Source organism: Alexandromys fortis, unplaced genomic scaffold (genome assembly GCF_014885135.2).
Source record: "Alexandromys fortis isolate MF-2015 unplaced genomic scaffold, M_Fortis_MF-2015_v1.1 scaffold_29, whole genome shotgun sequence".
In the NCBI taxonomy this organism is placed as follows: domain Eukaryota; kingdom Metazoa; phylum Chordata; class Mammalia; order Rodentia; family Cricetidae; genus Alexandromys; species Alexandromys fortis.
In genome coordinates, this window is record NW_026067891.1 from 3,021,533 (window position 1) to 3,043,865 (window position 22,333).

The 22,333-nt window shown below is 45.0% G+C and overlaps 1 protein-coding gene across 1 annotated transcript in view; it reads left to right on the plus strand.

Annotated features, from left to right (window-relative positions):
• Rab40c (RAB40C, member RAS oncogene family) overlaps positions 1–22,333 on the plus strand; it is a 39,125-nt gene that overhangs the window by 4,206 nt on the left and 12,586 nt on the right. The window lies entirely within an intron of this gene.

Below are 22,333 nucleotides of genomic sequence, written 5' to 3' on the forward strand. Positions count from 1 at the left end.
CTGGGAATTAAAGTTTTTTTTTAAATATTTATTTATTATGTATACAATATTCTGTCTGTGTGTATGCCTGCAGGCTAGAAGAAGGCACCAGACCTCATTACAGATGGTTGTGAGCCACCTTGTGGTTGCTGGGAATTGAACTCAGGACCTTTGGAAGAGCAGGCAATGCTGTTAACCTCTGAGCCATCTCTCCAGGGTGCTGGGAATTAAAACCAGGTTCTCCTTAAGAGCAACGGATACTGCTGAAACAACCTTCCAGCCCCCCTTAAGGAGAAACTTAAAACACTCATATACTCCATGTCTCATCCATTTGCTTCATCTCTAGCTCCCACATGAAGCTTGCATAGACCCCTCTTTCTTTTTTAGTCGTCTGTTTTTGAGACAGGGTCTTGCTAAATACCTCTAGCTGGCTTTGTACTCGCTGTCCTCCTGCCTCAGCCTCCCTAGTGCTAGAATTACAGATCCGCTGTGCTTGACCTAAATGTGTATTTCCTAGTGAATGAACAGCCTGTGTACAGCTTCCTTATGCTGACTGTTACTTGATGCTTGTTCACATGCTTACTACAGTAACCCCTCACAGACCTTTCTCTTCTCTGTCCAAGACCAGACACTTTGTTCTAGATTTTACTGTAGATTCTCTGGGATAACTTACTGGAGTGGGGGTTGTCTTCCTTCCCTGTGTTAGATGTCAGATTTTCTGGCAGACTGTTGTCCCAGGAGGAATAGTAACAGTCACTGGTATAACAGCTAATGCCTCCAGCATGTGGTTTGTGCCAGGCATGCTGCTGAGGGTGGCTCTGTTCTTCATCATTTGATCTTTAGGACCATGATTCCCATTTTATAGATGAGGCTTTCAGGAGCACAGACTGTTTCCTGGGTGGTATGGTTCCTGGGTTCCTGGTTGGCTCTTTCCTAGCCTTCATTGACAGGGAACTGGGCAGACCTCAAACAGTGGAGCAGTGGCACTTTGTGGTTTTCTTCTCTTTCCCTTCATTGTGCCCGGGGTTGCCAGACAGCCATTGCTTCTGCACACTTTGAGATCCATGCCTTGGAAGGCATGTCCCAGATTCTACCTGACCCAGCTATCATCTGGGAAGCCACATTATCCTTACTGAGAGTTGTTGCTTCTTGACAGGTCATTATAATTTTTCACAGGCCTGCAAGTGGTGACTTGCTTGCTCCATTCCCAGAGAAGCATACTGTCATCCACCATGAGAATAGTCTAGGCCTTCTCATTGTGCTTGTGTACACCATCACTGCGCCCGGTAAATTCTGCCCTGGGCACCAACCTCCTGGAGGGTTGGTGGCCTTTTGTTTGCTGTAACTAGGTCCCTTTTTCTCACAGTGCATGTACCTCCACCTCAACCTCATCATTTCATTCATTTGTTCAGCCATAACAATGTATCCGGCTGTAGGCTGGGAATTCAGGGTACAAAGCAGAGCAGATTAGAGACAGTTGGCTTTTATTGAATTTTTGTTGTTTCTGAAACAGGGTCTCACTATGTAGCCCAGGCTGGCCTTGAACTTGAAGTGATCCTCCTGCCTCTCCTGAGTGCTAAGATGATCACACCTTACTAGAATATTTGTTTTTTTTGTTGGTCCTTAGCATTGTCCTAAACAGGACCAAATGAATGCATAAATAGCAAGTACATAGCAAGACCCATCCGCTTTCTGGTAGTGTTGTGTGGTCACACTTGAGATTGTTATGTTGCATATATATAATGTCATCTTTTCCATCAGTGTGATTGTTTGTAGCTTAGAGGTGATCTAAATTTAACAGCGTTTCAGGAAGGAAACAGTTTCAGGGAGTTAAGTGGGCGGAAAGGACACGAAGGGAAGGAACTAGCCTTGGCAGGTCTTTTGCCTCCTGTTCTTTTTGAAGATTGAAGCTGGAAAGGTATAAAATTGCTTGATCCTTGTAAAGCTGCCCTCACTCAGCCCGAAACTAGGACATATTGAACGGGAAGCTGTGGGGCTGTACATTGGCCAGAGCTTCATCATCTCTGCTGTCTAGGAGTGCAGGGAATATCTTAAGCATTTAGCATGCTGGCTGAGAGAAAGTTGAAGACAAGAAGGAAGGCCATCAGCCTGTAAAGCAGGTGTTGGGGATCAGCAGTGAGAAGGTGGTGGGAAGCAGGGCATTCACAGAGAGAGGGGCTGGTTGCGCCAAGACCTGTGGCAGGAGATAGATGGAAAACCAGACCCTCTGAGTCCTTGTATCAGTGGTGGTAAATGAATAAGGTAGGCTCAGATTTTGAACTTAAGGGGTAGAGGAGGTGTCCTAGTCATCAGCGGATCTGGTAATGACAGGAGACTCTCACGTCCACCAGTGTGTGACTCTTTTACTATGGTCAGAATATCAAATGCAGAGTTTATTTGTGGACGCTTGTCCTTCAGAAAGTAGAGAGGATGGGAATAGTGGAGAAGGGAGGGTCTGAACAGGAAGACAGTGGGGCACACTAGACGATTTGTAGCAAAATACCGCCTGCCTGTCTAGATGCCAGACATTTAAAAATGGGGGGGAGTTGCACACTGGAGAGACGGCTTAGCAGTTACGAACAGAACACTTGTTCTTACAGAGAATCTTGGTTTGAGTCCCAGCTCCCACATGGTGGTTCAGGCATCTGTAACTCCAGTCCCAGGGGATCTGACTTCCTCTTTTGACCTGAGGGCACCAAGTGTGCAGGTGGTGCACATACATACATGCAGGCAAAACATTCATACACATAAAAATAAATAAAATAAAAAGAAGTATTAGGTGGGAAGTGATATGGTTAAGCCCCCAGATGGCAGTGAGGGAGGAAAGATGGACTGTAGTTTCTGGAGGGTCTTATAACCAATGTGTGCCATCGGTGCTGTGCCAGGAGGCTGTGATATAACCAATGTGTGCCATCAGTGCTGTGCCAGGAGGCTGTGAGCTGCAGAAAGGGCTGTGCTTCACCAGAGTTGATCCTGTGTTTCTGGACGACAAAAGAAGCAGAGCAGCCTTGGTCTCCAGTGGAGGTCGTCCCGAAGCCAAACTGTACAAACTTAGATCTTTGCATGACACATTCCCGTAACTAACCTTGGTGAAGGACATCTCTGTCCTGAGAGGGCTATCCATCCCAGCAACTGAAAAAGAGCAGAGGCTAAAACTGAGTACTGAAATGGGACAGGTAACCTCATAGTTTATGAACTATTTCAAAGAGTTGACAGCCAAATGCCAGAAGTTCTGGGCTGGTGAGTTTAATGTCAGCTTTGTAGGAAGAGCTAAGCCATATGATTGATAACCATGTGTTTGTGTGCCTAGAGGCCAGGCTGCTGCTTCTGCTTAGGTGTGGGGTGTGTGGGGGCGGGTTAGGTTGGATGCTATTGCTGAAGTGGACCTGGTTCCTTCCAGATGTTCACACTGTTGTACGTTACTTTGGTACTCATAGATGTCTTTCCATTTTCCTTAGACAAAAGTGTTATCTTTTAACCTTTTAGGTAGTTAATAGGGTAAATGCCTCAGGATTCAAGACACTTTAAACCTGTGTGAAGCTGAGCAGTGGTGGCACACACCTTTAATCCTAGCACTCGGGAGGCAGAGGCAGGCAGACCTCTGTGAGTTCGAGGCCAGCCTGGTCTACAGAGTGAGTTCCAGGACAGCCAGGGCTATACAGTGAAAAACCCTGTCTCAAAAAACAAAATAAAACAAAACAAATAAACCCATGTGAACAAGTTGCAGGTGCAGTGACATCTTTCAGGGTGGCCCAGACTCTCTTCTGTAGATTCAGAAAGTCACTGCTTAAGGAGTGGAGTGTGACCAAGGAAGCTAGGTCACTGCCCATGCCACCACTTTGCTTGAGGAGTGTGAGTCAGCAGTTTGTTTGTTTGTTTTTTTGTTTTTGTTTTTTTTTTTTTTCCGAGACAGGGTTTCTCTGTAGCTTTGGAGCCTGTGCTGGCACTAGCTCTTGTAGACCAGGCTGGCCTCGAACTCACAGAGATCCGCCTGCCTCTGCCTCCCGAGTGCTGGGATTAAAGGCGTGCGCCACCACCGCCGGGCGAGTCAGCAGTCTTGTCTATGCTGTGAGTCCTTATGTCCCTGTAGCATCTTTAGGCTGAGATCTGCTATACCACTTGTCAGGGCCCATAAACTCTGGGAACAGATGGAATAGGACCCTGACAGTTGGAAGATGTCTCCTGTACCCACTGATTTCCCACCCTGTAGGAATTGTTGTATCAGTGGATGCCAACCATGTTCCTTTACCTTCTTGGTGGTGAAGTGGTAGCTTTCTGTTGCTGCTCCATCTCCTCCCTCACTACTGTCTTCCTGGTGATGTTCACTTGGCGCCCTGCTTCTTGCGCGTCTTTGAGCAGTTCTGGGCTGTGTCCTGAGTGCCTGAGCATCCCCTGCTTTTGGTGCAGTTGATACTTTAAGTAAATGCTGGATCTTTTTTCATGGGGATAAGCATTATGCCTTTTACAGGGTTCCGTGTAACCCAGGCTGGCCTCAAGTCTCCACATAATAAGAATGGTCTTGAACTCTTTTTTGTTTTTGTTGTTTTTCAAGACAACAGCCCTGGCTGTCTTGGAACTAGCTTTGTGGATCAGACAGACTGGCCTCAAACTCAGAGATCCACCTGCTTCTGCGTCTCAAGTGCTGGCATTAAAGGCCTGTGCCACCACTGCCCAGGTTGGCCTTGAACTCTTGATCCTGTTTCCACATCACAAGTGCTAGAGTTATGGACATGTTCAACTACAGCTCGCTTATTTATGCTACTTTCTTAGATGAATCTTATTACGTGGGGAATCTTTACAAAATACTACTATTCGTAACAGCAAATGCAGTGTGTACAAAGCATAGGTGAGATCTATCTATCTCGAGTTTAAGAAGTTTTTCCATTGAGCCTTTTGGAAGGACTTTGGTGTCTAAGTTTATTGCACAGGTAGTTAAACTCAGTTCATTATGAGCAAGTGAGTAATACCCAGGGTGTTGCCTGTGTGAACAGAAGGGCTATGACTCCAGTGAAAAGTTTGCAGCATTTCTGGACCTTGAGGCTTTGTGGGAAGGAGCCCTCGGGGAGCACCCAGCTCACAGTCTGCTCTCCTCCACTTAGCTCTCTCCCTGTTGCTGGAGTTGAAACTTTTGCCTTTCTTTAAAATTCTCATGGTTTAATGAATATTTGCTTACTGCTCACGTGAGAGACAGAGATAGCAACTCCCACTTGTGTTTGGCATTGAAACTCACAGAACCTTGAGACGGAGAGCTGGCTCAGGAGTTAGGCCTCTCCTTCTGCTCTTAGCACCCACTTCAGGCAGCTCTCAAGTGCACGTTACCCCAGCTCCAGAGCATCCAGTGCTTCAGACTTTGTGTGCCCGCACCCACACACATAATACAAACAGCAAAACTCAACTCATGTTATTGAAAACTTTGTTGTTTTAGAGGCATGATCTTGTTATGTAGCCCAGGCTGGCCTTAGATTCACAGTGTAGCCTAGGTTGACCTTGAAATCACAGTAGTCCTGCCTTGCCTTAATCTCCCTAGTACTGCGGTTACAAGGTTACAAGTAGGTGTCACTAGGCTTAACACAAAATTTGACTTTCTTTCTATATCCATATGTTACCTAATGATGTGTGTACATAGGTGGCATGTGTTTTTTGTGGTTGTTTTTTTGTTTTTTAAAGACAGGTCTCACTAGCTCTGGCTGTTCTGGAACTAATAAGTAGACCAGGTTGGCCTTGAACTCACCAAGACCTGCCTGCCTTTGCCTCCCTAGTACTGGGATTAAAGGCCTACACCACTATTCTTGGCAATGCATGCCTTTAAAAGAAAATATTTTTAATCTTTATTTTTATTTCATGTGTATGGGTGTTTCATCTGAATGTATGTCTGTGCACCACATTTATGCAGTGTCTGTGAAGGCCAGAAGAGGGTGTTGGGTCCCCTAGAACTGGAGTTACAGATGGTTGTGAACTGTTATGGGTGTTGGAAATCAAAACCAGCCATTTGGAACCTTAGAAATCACTACAGTTGTGTTTGAAATTTCGTTGATGTTGTTTGCTTTGCTTTGTTCTATTTTGAGACAGTGTCTCACTGTGTGTCAGAACTAACCTGGAACTGAGATTCACCTGCTTCTGCCTTCCAAGTGCTGAGATTAAAGGTGTGCACTGTCAGGCAGCACATGCCTTTAATTCCAGCACTTGGCAGGCAGAGTCTCTGATCTCTACAGAAAGCTGTGCTAGAAAATAGCCCACTTTGAAAGTTATCTATCTTTTATGATTTAACATGAAAAAATTGTGTGGGCTTCTTATTAAAGTCATCAAATTAGCTGCAATAGGGAAAAGTGAACCAAGGAACTCTAGACTTTTAAGAGTAGTGTAAACAAAGTATTTCTCATTTTTATTATCAAAACAAGCAAAACATGAGGTGACATGTACAGTTAACTTAAGCAAAGATAGGTACAGTGAGGAGTGCACCTGTGTTATGTCTTATCCTCTTTGGTCATGTGAAAAGAGCCAAGGATAGTCCTCCCAGGCCTTTGCGTTTCCCACAGAGATAATGTGGGCATGCCAGGGCATTCCCTTACCATAGTTTATGCAATGCTTCCTGGAAGTCCATCTTGTAGCAAGAGCATTTTGCATTCTGCCCCATCTGTAGTTTACAGTAAATTCCCAGCTTTCTTACACACAGTGAAAAGGTCCTGGAACTCTTAGGAGCCCATATCAGAGTTCATGTACACTCAGGTATGTCTCAGACCTGTTCTGGCCCCCACAGCAGCTTCCTCTGCTAGGGCAACCTGGCCCTTGAAGTTCCAGAGCAGCTGTCCAGGACCACATGTACAGTGTACAGAGAGGAGACGCTAAGGGTAGACAGAGGTTGAGCCCTGAACTCAGCAGAAGGGTGTGCTTACCCATAAAGCTCTCCAGAGACTGCAGCTAGTGACTCACAGAGCTCGAGGTGTGTGGGTGTGCTCCTTCTAAAGGAGTGTGTCAGCAGCATCCCAGAAATCCTTCTCTTTGACCAAGTAATTAGGACTCTGTTCTACGAAAATGCTAGTTACAATAGAGGGAACCAAGACTGTTTATAAATAAAAGTGAAAGACAAATTGCCTGAATGTCTCAATGGAAACATGATGTGCTTATGTTCATTGGGTGAACTATACAACCTTTGAATGTTGTTTGTTTGTTTTTGAGAACAGTTTCTCTGTGTAACATCTTAGAACTCTCTTTGTAGACCAGGCTGGCCTCGAACTCACAGAAATCCACCTGTTTTTGCTTCCCCAGTTCTGGGATTGTAGGTGTACACCGCCACCACCTGGCAGATGTTCTTATTTAAAGGAACATTTAATGAATTTTATTGAAACAGGGATATTAGCCAGGTGGTGGTGGCGCATGCCTTTAATCCCAGCACTCAGGCGGCAGAGGCAGGCCTGGTCTACAGAGCTAGTTCCAGGACAAGCTCCAAAGCTACAGAAAAACCCTGTCTCGAAAAACCAAAAAAAAAAAAAAAAAAAAAAAGCCGGGCGATGGTGGCGCACGCCTTTAATCCCAGCACTCGGGAGGCAGAGGCAGGCGGATCTCTGTGAGTTCGAGACCAGCCTGGTCTACAGAGCTAGTTCCAGGACAGGCTCTAAAGCCACAGAGAAACCCTGTCTCAAAAAACCAAAAAAAAAAAAAAAAAGAAAGAAAGAAAGAAACAAACAAACAGGGATATCCCCAATATCTTGTTAAGTGGGGGGAAAATGCAATCATCTGTGGGTGTTCTTAGATCTCTTGAATGTCCAGGTCCATAGATGTCCAAGTCCTTTATGTATACTGGTACCCAGCCAGGAGTACTGACCCATGCCCTTAAATCCCAGCTCTGAGGAGGCAGAAGCAGGTAGAGCTCTGAGTTTTAGGCCAGATTTTATATAGAAAGTTCCAGGATAGCCAGGGATACATAAGAGACACTTTGTCTCAAAAACAGAAAAGAAGCCAGGCATGGTGACACACACCAGCACTTGGGAGGCAGAGGCAGGCAGATCTCAGAGTTCAAGGCCAGCCTAGTCTACAAAATGAGTTCCAGGAAAGTTAGGGCTACATAGAGAAACCCTGCCTCAAAATACAAAACAGAAAGCTAGTTTAACACTGCACACCGTCCTTTAAATGAGTTGTGGAGGACTTACATACCGAGGACAACGTAAATGATCTATATTGTTGAATGAATAATGATATTAAAAATGTCACGGACTGGCACGAGGACTCAGCAGGTAATGGTGCTTGTTGTGCAAGTCTTATGGCCTGAGTTCAATCCTGGAACCTTATGAAAGTGGAAAGAGATAACTGACTATTCCACAGAGCTGTTCTCTAACCTCCAGAAATATGTGTCATGGCCTGCTTGCCCCTCCCACGTAGTCATATACATACTATCACACATAATAATAATGTGTCTGAACATGAGGGCTGGGGAGGTGGCTCTGCAGTTAACAGCACCTGTTGCTCTTGCAGAGGGTCCACATGGTGACTCACAACTATCTGTAACCATAGCTTCAGAAAACCCAACACTTTTCTGACCTCCACATACATTGCACAAACCTATTACACAGACATACCTGCATGCAAAACACTTACAGAGATGAACCTTAAAAAGCCTGAGCCAGCTACAGTGGCACACACCTTTAATCCCAACACTTAGGAGAGGCAGGTGAATCTCTGTGAGTTTGAGGCCAGACTGGTCTCCATATCAAGACATATTCAGGCCAGCCAGAACTACACAGTGAGATCCTGTCTTTAAAAAACAAACAAACAACAACTTTTCAAAAAAAAATCTGCATGTGTTCAGTAAAATACTTTTTTTTTTTTTTTGAGACAGGGTTTCTCTGTGTAACCCTGGCTATCCTGGAACTCACTCAATAGACCATGCTGGCCTTGAAGTCAGAGATTTGCCCCTGCCTCTGCCTCCTGAGTGCTGGGACAACAGGCTTGAGCCACCACTACCTCCCTGTGAATTTTCTTTTAAGACTTTGTTTGCAGTTGTTAAAGCCATGGATGTGAAACTCGTAGATATAGTGGGCTGATTGTGATTTACACTTTATAGATATCAGATGAAGTTTAATGAAACAACATGAAAAGTTAATGATGACTCCGGCTTTTTTAAAAAAAAATTTTGGGGCTGGAGAGATGGCTCAGTGGTTGAGAGCATTGCCTGCTCTTCCAAAGGTCCTGAGTTCAATTCCCGGCAACCACATGGTGGCTCACAACCATCTGTAAAGAGGTCTGGTGCCCTCTTCTGGCTGCAGACATGCACACAGACAAAATAGTGTATACCTAATAAAAAATAAATAAATAAATAAATAAAAATTTGGAAGTTTTTTTTTTATTATTATGTGTACAGTGTTTTGTCAGCATGTATGCCTGCGGGCCAGAAGAAGGCACCAAATCTTATTACAGATGGTCGTGAGCCACCATGTGGTTGCTGGGAATTGAACTCAGGATCTCTGGAAGAGCAGCTAGTGCTCTCAACCCCTAAGCCATCTCTCCAGCCTGACTCCGGGTTTTGGTACTACAGTGGTCATAGTTTTTGACTGCTCTGTGTTTCACTGAGATTTCCATGCTGAGTGTGCTTGCTTTTAGTAGACAGAAGAGATCTGGTTTGATGTGGGTTCTGGAACAGTAAGTAAACACTTGGACACTGCCTGCATTGTCCCTATGTACAACTCCCCTGGCATTTCTTTCTCTGTTTGGCATTGGCACATCAGTATAGAAGGCACTACTGTGCCTATTAACATCTTCCTCATGCTCTGTACTTCTGCAAGCATTGGTTTCCCATGACAGCAGATGCGAATGTCCCTGTTTCTAGGGACATCTGTTAGGTGCATCATGAGCAGAATGGCACATTTCCACAGTATGCCAGGTCCCTCCATCGATAGCTAAACTTTGTCTGCCATCAGATCAGATCCCAAGCTCTCCCTCTGTTTCCTCTCTGCATTCTGGCCCATCTTGTAGGCAGTTCAGTCTTCTCATTTGAAAGGAGACTACTAATCTAAAGGCAGATCAATATCCTGCATGTGTTTATTTTATTATTATTATCAGTATCATCATCATTATTATTATTATTTTGTTTTTTTGAGACAAGGTTTTTCTGTGTGATAGCCCTGGCTGTCCTGTAACCTGCTTTGTAGACCAGGCTGATTTTGAACTCAGAGATCTGCCTGCCTCTGCCTCCTAAGTCTGGATTAAAGGCGTCCAACTCCCGTCTGGCTATGGTTTTAAAATATTTTGATATGGTTGGGCAGTGGTGGTGCACGCCTTTAATTCCAGCACTCGGGAGGCAGAGGCAGGTGCATCTCTGAGTTTGAGGCCAACCTGGTCTTTTTAGAGCCAGTTCCAGGACAGGCTCCAGAGTTACAAAGAAACCCTGTCTCCCAAAACCAAAACCAAAAAAATTTGAAATTTGGTTTTTCTTTCTCCTCCCTGCCTTCCCTCTTTTCCTTCCCCCTAACCCCCTTCTCCCTTTTTTTGTTTTTGAGTTTTCAAGACAGGGTTTCTCTGTGTAGCTTTTGGAGCCTGTTCTGGAACTGGCTCTGTAGACCAGGCTGGCCTAGAACTCACAAAAATCCGCCTGCTTCTGCCTCCCAAGTGCTGGGATTAAAGGCGTGCATTCGTCACTAGCACCTGCTCTCTTTTTTCTTTTTGTTTGTTAAGATAGAGTCTCATTGTGTAGCCCTGGCTAGCCTGGAACTCACTATGTAAGTAGCTTCAAACTCAAGAGTTCCATTGACCTCTGTTTCTGAGTACTGAGATTAAAGGCATGCCCACCAGACCCTGCTCTTAATTTGATTTTATTGATATAGTTAGTTTATATATAATAAAATGTACTCATCTTGGGAGTCTGGCTCTAGGACAACCCGTGGGTTGTAACCTCTAACAAATCTGTCTCAAAATATTTACATTATGATTTATAACAGTAGCAAAATTAGATATGAAGTAGCAACAAAAATTTTGTGGTTGGGGGTCATGAGAACATGAGGAATTGTATTAAAGGTTTGCACAGTAGGAAGGTTGAGAACCACTTCTGAGAAAGCTATGACAGATGTAGATATCTGGGTAGCCATTCCCCTTATCAAGATACAGTGTTTATACCCCAGAAAGTTCTCTGTTGCCCATGTGAGGTTAGTTACTGTTCCAGTCTTGCTGGTCACTACAGGTTTTTTTTCCTGCTCCAGAATGCCACAAATGGAATGTGTTCCTATGTCCATTAACATCCCCTCCCCCAATAAAGAAAATCACAGGATTTTATTATGTAGGCAGGCTGGCCCCACTTACACCCTCCTGCTTCAGACTCCCCAGTGTTTGATCATTTACTTTCTGATCCTATTGTGGCAGAACAGGAGCTCCTGTCCCTAGTAGTAGTGTTTATGTGAGAGAACCGACTCGTTTATCTGTTTTTCTGCTCTAGACATCTGGGTTATTTTTCGTTCTGAATTAAGAGGTATTAAACACTGCCACAGTACACAAGCCCTTTTGTGGGTCTGTTTGGTTCTCTCGGGTAAATACCTACAGTGCGTATTGTTTGGGGTTGCAGGTGGGCCATTTTAAAGACACCAGTGACTGGTCTGGCACATGGTGTTCTCAATAGTGGTGCGTGTAAGCCCTGCTCCAGTGTCTGACACTGTCAGTCTCTTTATCTCCTACTCAGCCTCATTGAGGTAAATTTACATACATAAAAATTGGGATTTCTTTGAATGTTGACAAACCAGAACCGTGTGCAGCTGCATGCTGACTAACCTCTGCCTCTAACCCCAGCAACTGCTGGTCAGTCTTGACCTTGCTGTGGACTAGTTTTTGTCTTCTAGATATAAACAAAAATATATAAATGGAGTCACATTGTATATTCTTTGTGTCTGGCCCTTTTCCATCTCATTAAGATTCTCCCATGTTGCTGTATGTGGTATCCTTTCTTCTACTGCGTGGCATTCTGTGTGAATACTGGAGCAAGCCTGTCTCTTCTGTAGACAATGAAAATTTCGATAGTTCCCACACTTGACTTCTTCTAAGGAGTGCTCCTTTACAATTTTTTTATAAGTGGACTGAAGAGATAATTGACCTGTTAGGGGTGTGTACCACTCTTCCAGAGAACTCTAAGTGACTCACAACCTCCTATAACTCCAGATCCAGGGGAGCCAATGCCTCTGGCTGCTGAGTGCACTAAACACTTGTGTGCACATTACCACATACAAACAATCTTAAAAAGTAAAGGTAGAATTCATATATGGGCTTAGTGAACATGTGTGGGTTTCTGTCAGAGAAGTACAGGGTTACCGGTCATTCATGTGTTTATCAGCCCAAGAGACTACTAAATAGTTTCCCAATGTACTTGTCCTGTTTGAAGGATAATTCCTCTACATCCTGGTTTCATTTCAGCCTTGCTCATGGGTGGGTGCCTGTGTCTGTGTAACAGCCAGAGAACAGTTTCTATCCTGTGGAGACAGTTTATATTATTTAGCCATTCCCTGAGTCTGTAGAGTTTTAGTTTGTATCCAGTTTGAGTATAAAGCACAATGCTGAGGTGGATACCGGTCTGTAACTTTTATGCAGCCCTAGCTCTTTCACTGCTGTAGCGCTATCTTACAGAACTGGAGGTCATACTGGGGCCATTCCCTGAGCTGACGTCAGTGTGTGGACAGGGAACTGAGTGTGCCTTGGTGGGAAAATATTACTGAACATGTGGGAGACCCAGGGTTTAATCCCTAGCATTACTACCAAAAAAAAAAAAATCAAACAGAAAACAAAACACAACAAATGGGTGGTGGCGCACACCTTTAATCCCAGCACTCGGGAGGCAGAGGCAGGCAGACCTCTGAGTCTGAGGCCAGTCTGGTCTACAGAGCAAGTTCCAGGACAGCCAAGATACACAGAGAAACCCTGTCTTGAAAAAACAAAAAACTAAACTAACCAAAAAACAGGGTGTTGGCAGCTAGCATGGTTGGGTAAGCTCTGAAAAAGGTTTCATTTCCTTGCTCAATGGGTTATTAGCAGAATTGGGTTCTTTATGGTTGTGGGACTAAAGTTTCTGGATTTTTTTTTTTCTGATTTGCAAACTAAGCTATAGAGGGTGCCAGCAAGGGTGGGTCAAGTCCTGCTCAGGTTTGCATGTCACTCTTCTAACTCTACTGGAAAAGGCTTCTAAGTATAAGTAGTCTTTTCTTCCTTCCTTCCTTTTTTTAAATTTTGTTTTGTTTGTTTGTTTGTTTTTATTTTTTCAAGACAGGGTTTCTCTGTGTAACTGCCACGACTGTTGTGGAAGTACTTTAGTAGATCAAACTCACAGAGATCCACCAGCCTCTACCTCCCAAGAGCTGGGATTAAAGGCATGCACCCCCACTGCCCAGTCTTTCTTTCTCTCTCTCTCTCTCTCTCTCTCTCTCTCTCTCTCTCTCTCTCTCTCTCTCTCTCTCTCTCTCTCTCTCTCCAGTTTCTTTCTCTTTGTAACAGCCCTGGCTGTCCTGGAACTTGCTTTGTGGACCACAGTGACCTTGAACTCACTGAGACCCAGTCTCTGCCTCCTGAGTGCTCACTGAGATCCTGTCTCTGCCTCCTGAGTGCTGGGATTACAGGCTACATCACTCTGCCCAACTAGTGACTTGTTTTTTATTATCACTTCCTCTCTACTGCTCTTGCCCAAATTCATATATGAAGTAACCCTTTGAGGAACTACTGAGTAAGCAACCAGGTAATTTTGACGTTCTATTTGGCTGGCCTCCTGAAACTGCTTTCATATCTCCAAGCCTAGAGCTGACATGTGCTTGCCCCTCCCAGCTTCCATTTATCCTCAGTCATCCTGAAAGGCTAGACATAGACCAGCAGTGGAAGGATGGGATTTGGGAGTCTCAGGACCTCAGCTTCAGGCTAAGATGCCTTAGTTCCACCAGGCCCAGAGCTGCTCCCAGACAGTGCTTTGTAGAAACTCATTTATTGTGTTGAAAAGAAATAAAATCCAAGTGATACATTGTGCACTGACTTTAACTGTGCCTAGATACATATCTGCAAAACAGTTCCTAAAGAGCCAGGTGTAATGGAACACACTTTTAATCCCAGCACTTGGGAGGCAGAGGAAGGAGGATCGCTTTCTAGACTAGCCTGGTCTACAGAGTGAGTTTCAGGACAGCCAGGGCTACACAGAGAAACCCTGTCTCAAAAACCAAAACAAACAAAACAAAACAGTTCACAAAGAAAAAGGGTGATTAGTGATGAAATCAGACTACAACAGGTAGTCATGTTGGCTAGAGTAGGGCTTGTGCCTGTCATTGAGGTAGAAGGGAGTGTTCGAGGCCAGCCTGGACTACATAGTAAGACCCTGTAGGCAGCCTGGCCAGGCATTTGACTGATTGTGGACATCAACATATTCCTCATGCTTCAGAATAGTTCTGAATATAGTGTGGTGTCTTTGCCCCAGTGACAAAATGTCCCCCAGGGCTGAGGAGATGGCTCTGTCAGTAAAGTGCCTGCTACACAGGCATGAGGACCTGAATTTGGATCCTGAGAACTCACATAAAAAGCCAGGTATGGCAGCATGTGCCTGTAATTCCAGAATTGGGGTGTGGGGTGGGGTGGCAAAGATAGGTTCCAGAAGCTCCTTGGCTGGCCAACCTAGCCAAATTACTGGACCACATCCCCTCAAGGGAATGTTTAGCAAGACTCTTATGTTTCTATAATGTGAAACACATTAAGGAGTATAGGTATCAGCTGTTCTTGGAATTTCTGGTCAAATTCTGCATTAAAACCATTATGTGGTTGCCAGGAATCAAACTTCTGACCTTTGGAAGGGCAGCCAAAGCTCTTAACCACTGAGCTATCTCTCCAGCTCAAGGGAATGTTTAGAATCTATGAGGGCAGTTTGTGTTTGTAGTAGTAGTAGTAGTGTGTGTGTGTGTGTGTGTGTGTGTGTGTGTGTGTGTGAATTCTGGATTGCTCTCCATAGTAATTTACTCATTCATTCTCCTACCTTTTTATTTGTTTTCTTTGAGACAGGTCTCTGTTAAGTAGCTCTAACTGGCCTGGAACTCAGAGAGATCCTCCAGCCTCTGCCTGTAAGTGCTGGGGATTAAAGGTGCATTTAATTTAAAAACAATTCAACTTTGTTATTTTGTGAGTATGGGTACACATACCATGGCACATTTGTGCAGGTCAGAGGTCAGCTTCGTGGAGCCGGTCCTCCCTTTCCACCTTTTAAAAGGTTCTGGGTCTAACTCAGGCTGCCACCCACTGAACCCACCTCCCTGCCTCCAGTCCCCACTTGAGCACATGAACCTGACAGCAGTTGGGTGATGACTTAAGCCTCTGTGGCACCTGAAAACAGTGCCTGGAGTGGGGTAGAAATGTACAGAACTCTGCTGTTAACTGCCACTTCCTTGAGAGTTGCTCACTGAGTAATAGTAAAGTGTCTTGAAAAAGGCACAAATCTGGGACCAGCCAGATGGCTCGACTACTGAGGGTACCACAAAGCCTTGACAGCCTGAACTTGATCTTTAGAATCCATGTGCTAAGCTGGGCAATGGTGGTGCACGCCTGTAATCCCATCACTCAGGAGGCAAAGACAGATGGATCTCTGTAAGTCCGAGGCCAGCCTGGCTTATAGATCGAGTTCCAGGACAGCCAAGGCTGTGCAGAGAGACCCCATCTTGAAAACAAAAACAAAACAAAAAAAAAACCCTACGTGGTAGAAGGAGAGAACTGACTCCCCCAAGTTGTCCTCTGACCTCCATATGTGTGCTATGGTATGCTCATGTTCTCACCACCATATACACAAAATTAATAAATAAAAAATTTAAACATAAATTTGTAAGATACAAGGCTGTTGATTTAGCAGGCAGGATATGCAGCCATAGCTGAGTGAGGGGGGTGGTCACAAGAATTCTGCTGAACTCAGAGCAGGTGCCAAGAGGCTGGCATGTCAAAGTCCCACTCTACCAGGAGACACAGGAGGCTTATTCTCCTAGAGAATAGAGCCATGGACACCAGACACCACCGGGTGCATGAGGGTGGAGAGAAGCAAGGAGCTAATAACAGAGTCCTCAGGCCAATTTTATTCTAAATGGGGGAACTTGGCACCCCTTGGCTCCAACACTGGCAGACAGGGTCCCAAAGCAAGTGTCTGGTCTTCACTACACAATTGTCAGTTCAAGAGAGATTCCAGAGACACCCACAGACCAGCAGCAGCTCCACAAACACTGGTTCTCAAGCCAGAGTCATAGAGCCTTCTACGACTTCTGCAGCTCTTCAGGGGCTTTTGTAGGGAGCGAAGGGACAAACAAGCTCTTCAGCATGTATGGTAAAGGACCCTGGAACACCAGGGGGCTCCAGACATCGCATCACACCTCTGAGAACAAAGACCAGGTTCCTGCCCTGTTGGGATATCCAGACCCCAAAGAGCTGCTAGAAATAACAGATCAGTGGATATTGTAAAAAAGACTGGAAATTAAATTAAGATAATCTCCCAGTAAATAGAATATAAAGGCAAGACTGGGGGAAGATGAGACACCTGGACAAATTATCTTAACAGTCACTCTGGCCAGCATGGGTCAGGTGTCGGCTGTAGCCATGTTTATCGTTACAACTCTATGGTGTTTCAAAGTCCCTGCCACCAAACAAGCTGCAGCAGTGTGCTCACAAACCACACTCAAATGCTCTGTAGCTGGACCTCCTGCCTGAAAGAGTCAGAGTTTGCATTAGCAGGACAGCCCAGGAAGCAGGCATTTTAAAATGGTGCGACTTTTTTCCTGCTACGGCTGAAAATCAAAAAGCATGCAGTCAGCTTTTCATTGACACCATTTAAGTGTTTCGTAGCAGGACCTCTTAAAAGAGCTGCAAGGTTTTGCAGCTAAAGCTGAGTCAGGAAGCCTCTCTTAAATTAGACACATTTGCCTCTAGCAAACAGAACCCACCTGAGAAAATGCTGCTATCAATAAGCCATGCTTTACTCTATTCTTTTCTGTCTATAATTACTTCCCAAGCTCTCTCATGCTTTATGTGAATGCAGTTGTCCATGTGGGTGCCATTTGTTGACTGAGTTTTCTGTCCTGCCCTGTTCCTGCAATCATTAAGTCCCAAAGAAATTACACAGAGGTCTATATTAGTTATAAATTGATCGGCCCATTAGCTCAGGCTTCTTATTAACTCTTTTTTTTCTTATTAACTCTTATAACTTATATTAGCCCATTATTCTTGTCTATGCTAGCCACATGGCTCGGTATCTTATTCATTGAGGCAGTCACATCTTGCTTCTTCTGTGACTCCAGCATGGGTCAGGAAGGACAGGATCTGAGCATGTGGAGCAAGGCAAACAGAGGGAAGGGCAGCATCCAGCACCAAGGATGGAGGCCACACTGATCCCCAAGCAGAGAAGACATTCTGATAGAGGTTAGAGGAAAAGGTTGGGAGTTGCAGGGCACTGGGCACAATTCAAGGGTAGCTTTGTGAGATTTGGTTTCATATAAACTTAAACAAAAGGCCCTGAATATATGGTAGACAGGGCCAGGACCCTGGCTAGTCATTTTATTCTCATAAGTGAAGCAAGTATTATAACTCCTTGCCTCAGTTTCCTTGTTTGGTATGTATCTCATAAGGTTAAAAATTGTATTCAGGGGACTAGAAAGATGGCTCAAGGGTTAAGAGCACTGGCTGTTCTTCCAGAGGTTCTGAGTTCAATTCTCAGCCTCCACATGGCAGCTCTCAACTGTCTGTAATTCCAGTTCTAGGGGCTCTAACACCCTTATACAAATATACATGCAGGCAAAACAGCAATGCACATTTAAAAAACAATGTGTTCAAGTCTGCCAAGGGGCAGCATTTTGCTGGGTTTAAATGACCGAGAGGACTACAAGGACAGAGCCAAACTGTTAGGTGAGGCTTTCAGATCTAGTGCGTAATGGCTGGGTCTGCAGCTCTTTTGCTTAGAGAAGCCTTAGCCCAGATGATCTTGGGCCTGAGGGGCAGCTGGTCCTCTGGGAGCTTGTGCATCTTGAATTAAGCTGTGTTGTCTTGGCTGGTGAAAAAGAAGAATACTTTTAAACTGAAGGGGAAAGTGAGTAGTGCTGACAGAGTGTTCATGTAGAAAGGCCCCTACTGACACCCACCAATCCCCTTACAGCCATGTTCAGACTTGAGCTTGCCGGTGGCTCTGCCAGCCTTTGCCCCACATGCCTGCTGTCTGTCTTTGTGCCTGGCTCAGGCCCTGTTCCAGGTCACTGCTCTGTGTCTTCCACCACACTCCACCTCTGTGCCCCCTCCTTCTCAGGACCTACTTACCCTCAAGCCTTGGATAATTGCTCCTTTTAGAACCCTTCCAAGCCAAGGGCTTCTTCCCTGGTTATCTTAGCATAACACTTTAATGTGAACTGTCATTAGACCCCGAAGCATCCTCTTGTATTGAACTATGCTCTCTTTAGTTGCTTAGTGTAGAGCCCCTTCAGAGCTGTATAATGAGCAGTGGGAGTAGTGAGGTCCTGCTCACTGAAGTGGGAGCCAAGAGATTAAAATCACCCAGCTCTGCTGGGAAGAATGGCCCAGAATCTGGAGGAATCTCGGGGGATGCTGACTAGCCTTGGGCTGTAGCTCAGCCAGTCTAGAAGACTAGAAGTCAGAGAAGATGCTTTCCAGGTGAGGACAGCAGTTTTCATTTTCCTGACTTTGCCCAAAAAAAGGAATTGCTAGAGGGTACTGATGCAAAGCCACCTGTCACCAACCCCTGTGACCTCCTTAAGCCACAGGTCTACCAGGCAACACCTGCACTTCCTGGCAGGAGAGCTGAAAAGTCTAGCTCAGTGGATGCATGTGGTGGGCATTCACTGTACTTATGCAGTGCCACATAGCTAGACTGCTCCTGCTCCTTCTCTCTTTCTTATTATTTATTTATTTATTTATTTATTTATATTTTTAAGGCAGAATATCTTTGTGTAGCCTTGGCTGGCCTAGAACTCACTCTGTAGACCAGGCTGGCCTTAAATTCAGAGATCAGTCTACTTCTGCCTCCCAAGTGCTGGGATTAAAGGCGTGCATGTACGCCGCCGCCGCCTGGCTGTTTATTTATTTTTATTTTCTTTTTGGAGGCAAGGTCTGTCTGTGTAGTTCTGAGTGTTCTGGAACTATATAGACCAGACTGGCCATGTACTCGAGATCTGCCTGCTTCTTCCTCCAAAGTACTGGAATTAAAGCAGTGTGCCCGGCACATTGAATGATTGATTTACTTTGTCTAAAATTCCCTCCCTTTTATTTTGGGTGCTGGCAGTTGAACCCAGGCCCTCGTGTATGTAGCAAATCACGTTTTACTGTTGTGCTCTACTCCAGCACAAAAAGCTGCTGAATGTTTAAAGCCTGATGGGGGGAGGCTGGTTCACTGTCCCATGTGTGTCCTGGGTGAGCACAGAATACCTAGGTGTATGTGGAGAACAGGCCCTTGGCCCTTGGCCCTTGGTCCTCCCCCTAACCCCCACCCCGGGTAAGCTCCTCTCTTGAGATGCTTGACCTGGTTCCCAGAGTTGCAAACTATCTCCATGTTGAAGTGTTCCAGGCCCTCCTGGTGCTGGAGCTGCTAGAATGTTTGATTCTGAAAGGCAGTTGTGCTGGCTGGGGGAGCCTTTCAGTATCACAGTCAGCAGGGACCACCTGAGAGCCAGCTGAGGACAGTGACAGGCCCATTAGCATAGCTCTTTATGTGGCTGACAGGTCTGTTTGTTGGTGACCTCATGGTCTCATTGTAGGCTCTTCCTTGGTATCCGCTGTTGAGTCGTAGCTGCTGCACTCTTGGCAGGCCTGGGGCAACAGCGCCATCTAGGGGTAGTTTAGTAGTCAGGCAGTTGCTTTCCTCGGGGATAGGATTGGAGAGTCCAGATCATAGTCAAGGCTATGTGTGCTGTAGCTCTTGCTGATGGCTCTCAAACAGGCCAGACAAAAATCAGTACAAAGTGTGGTGGTGCATGCCTTTAATCCCAGTACTCAGGAAGCAGAGGCAGACAGATCTCTATGAAAGATCTCTTGAGTTCGAGGACAGCCAGAGCTACAGAAGTGAGATCCTGCCTCAAAACAAACAAACAAATAAATAAAAACACACCAGACAGTAGTGGCACTTGCCTTGGCAGAGGCAGATGGATCTCTTTAAGTTCAAGGACAGCCTGATCTACAGAGTGAGTTCCAGGACAGCCAGGACTACACAGGGAAACCTTGGGGGGGAGGGGGGGAACCAAGGTAATTAATTAATTAAAAATCACCACAATAGTGCCCCACAAGCTTCTCTTGGAAGCTGCAGTTGCCAGCATTGAACTTCTGCCATAAAAACTCGGGGGAAAGTAGGGAAAGGGTACTGGAGCACTGTGATCTCGTCCAGCGGTCAATCCTGCCGGCGTGTATGCAATACCCCTACCTTATATCATGGAAGTAGAGGAGTCAGAGGCAGGAGAATTGCTGCAAATTCAAGCCAGCTGTATAACAAGTTCCAGGCCAGGTAGTCTACATAGAGAACCCTGTCTCAAAAATCCATGTCTTCACCACACTTGCCAAGCACACAGCTCAGGAGTACCACTTGTTTGTACGTTTGTGTAATCACTATTGTGTTAGCATTCCCACCTGTTTCTCTATCTCACCATCTGTTTTGTGTCTAGCCATGTCATCCAGTATGCAGTGGTTAGCATAGGGTTCTGATTTCATTTTCTGATGGCTGCCAATAATGCTACAAATATTTTTGTGCTTGTTGACCATTGCTATCTATGTCTTTTGTAGCGATATGTCTTTGTCCACTTTTGAATTGAGTTGTTTTATTGTAGAATTGAAGGAGTTCTTTATAGAACTCTCGGTCTTTGTTTGTTTGTTTTTTTGAAACAGGGTTTCTCTGTAGCTTTGGTGCCTGTCCTGGAACTAGCTCTTGTAGACCAGGCTGGCCTCTAGACCAGGCTGGCCTCGAACTCACAAAGATCCGCCTGCCTCTGCCTCCCAAGTGCTGGGATTAAAGGTGTGTGCCACCACCGCCTGGCTAACTCTCGGTCTTAATAAGATTTATAATTTGCAAATATTTTCTTCTGTATGTTACAATTTTTCACTCTGTTATAGTGTCCTTTAATGCATGAGAACCAAGTTTGGATGCAGTTACTAGTTGACCAGGCAGAAGATGGCTCAGAAGAAGCTACTGATGCCTGAAGAGGATGTTGTACTGTAATGCAGACATAGAGATACACAGGGGCATAGGTGTATAGACAACAATGTACACTCAGGTTGTGCACTGGGTGTGCAGGTGTGCATTTGCGCGTGTATACCACATTCTGTGAGAGTGGTACCTGTGCATTTTAAGTGTCCATCTCCAAGTCCTCTTGGAACACAGTTAACTTGTTAGGTTTTAGACAGGATTTTCTGTAGATTAGGCAGCCTTGAACTTACTGTACAGAGAAAAATGACCTAGAGTTCTAGATCTGCATCTGTCTCTTAAGTGGTAGAATTATAATTGTGTATCACTACACCTGGCTTGCAAGTATTATGTGAAAAATAAGAAATTGATGTCTTTAAGGCTTAAACTGGAGATGAGAGAGGGAGTTATTGTTCAGGAACCTTTGCTGTATAGTAAGCTCCATTGGTGTCATCGTAGTTCATCATTGTTGGTGTCTCCCCCCCCCCCCCCGTTTAAAAAACAAACTTGGGCACCATTGGTGGATCTGATAAGGCTCCAGTGTTTTATATAAATTAAGTATCCAGTGCGGCCTGCTTCCACCAACATCTGTTTTGTTTTTGTTTTTGTTTTTGTTTTTTTTCATAAAAACGTGAAAACATAAAGCATACCCTCAAGGTAGAGTAAATATAAAGGTCTTTGGAGAGTTCTGTGAGGAGCAGCATTTTAAAAGATTACTTTGGTCCTGTGTGGTGGTCTCTTCTGTAATCCTCGGGTGCTCAGGCAGAAGACTGCATGAGCTTAAGGCCAGCCTGGGCTACATCTGAAGACCCTGTTTCTAAAAACTAAGTAAGGGGGCTGGAGAGATGGCTCAGCGGTTAAGAGCATTGCCTGAGTTCAATTCCCAGCAACCACATGGTGGCTCACAACCATCTATAATGAGGTCTGGTGCCCTCTTCTGGCCTGCAGGCATATACACAGACAGAACATTGTATACATAATAAATAAATACATTAAAAAATTAAAAATAAAAAAATAAAAACTAAGTAAGAAGCCAGGCAGTGGTTGCACACGTAGAGGTAGGCGAATCTCTGATTTTGAGGCCAGCCTGGTCTATAGAGCAAGTTCAGGATGGCCAGGGCTACCCTTTCTCAAAAAACAAACAAAACCTAAGTAATAAGTAAATACCTTCATCTTGGTGTTGCAGCAGTATCTAAGAACTGTGATAAATCGAAGAATTAGGAA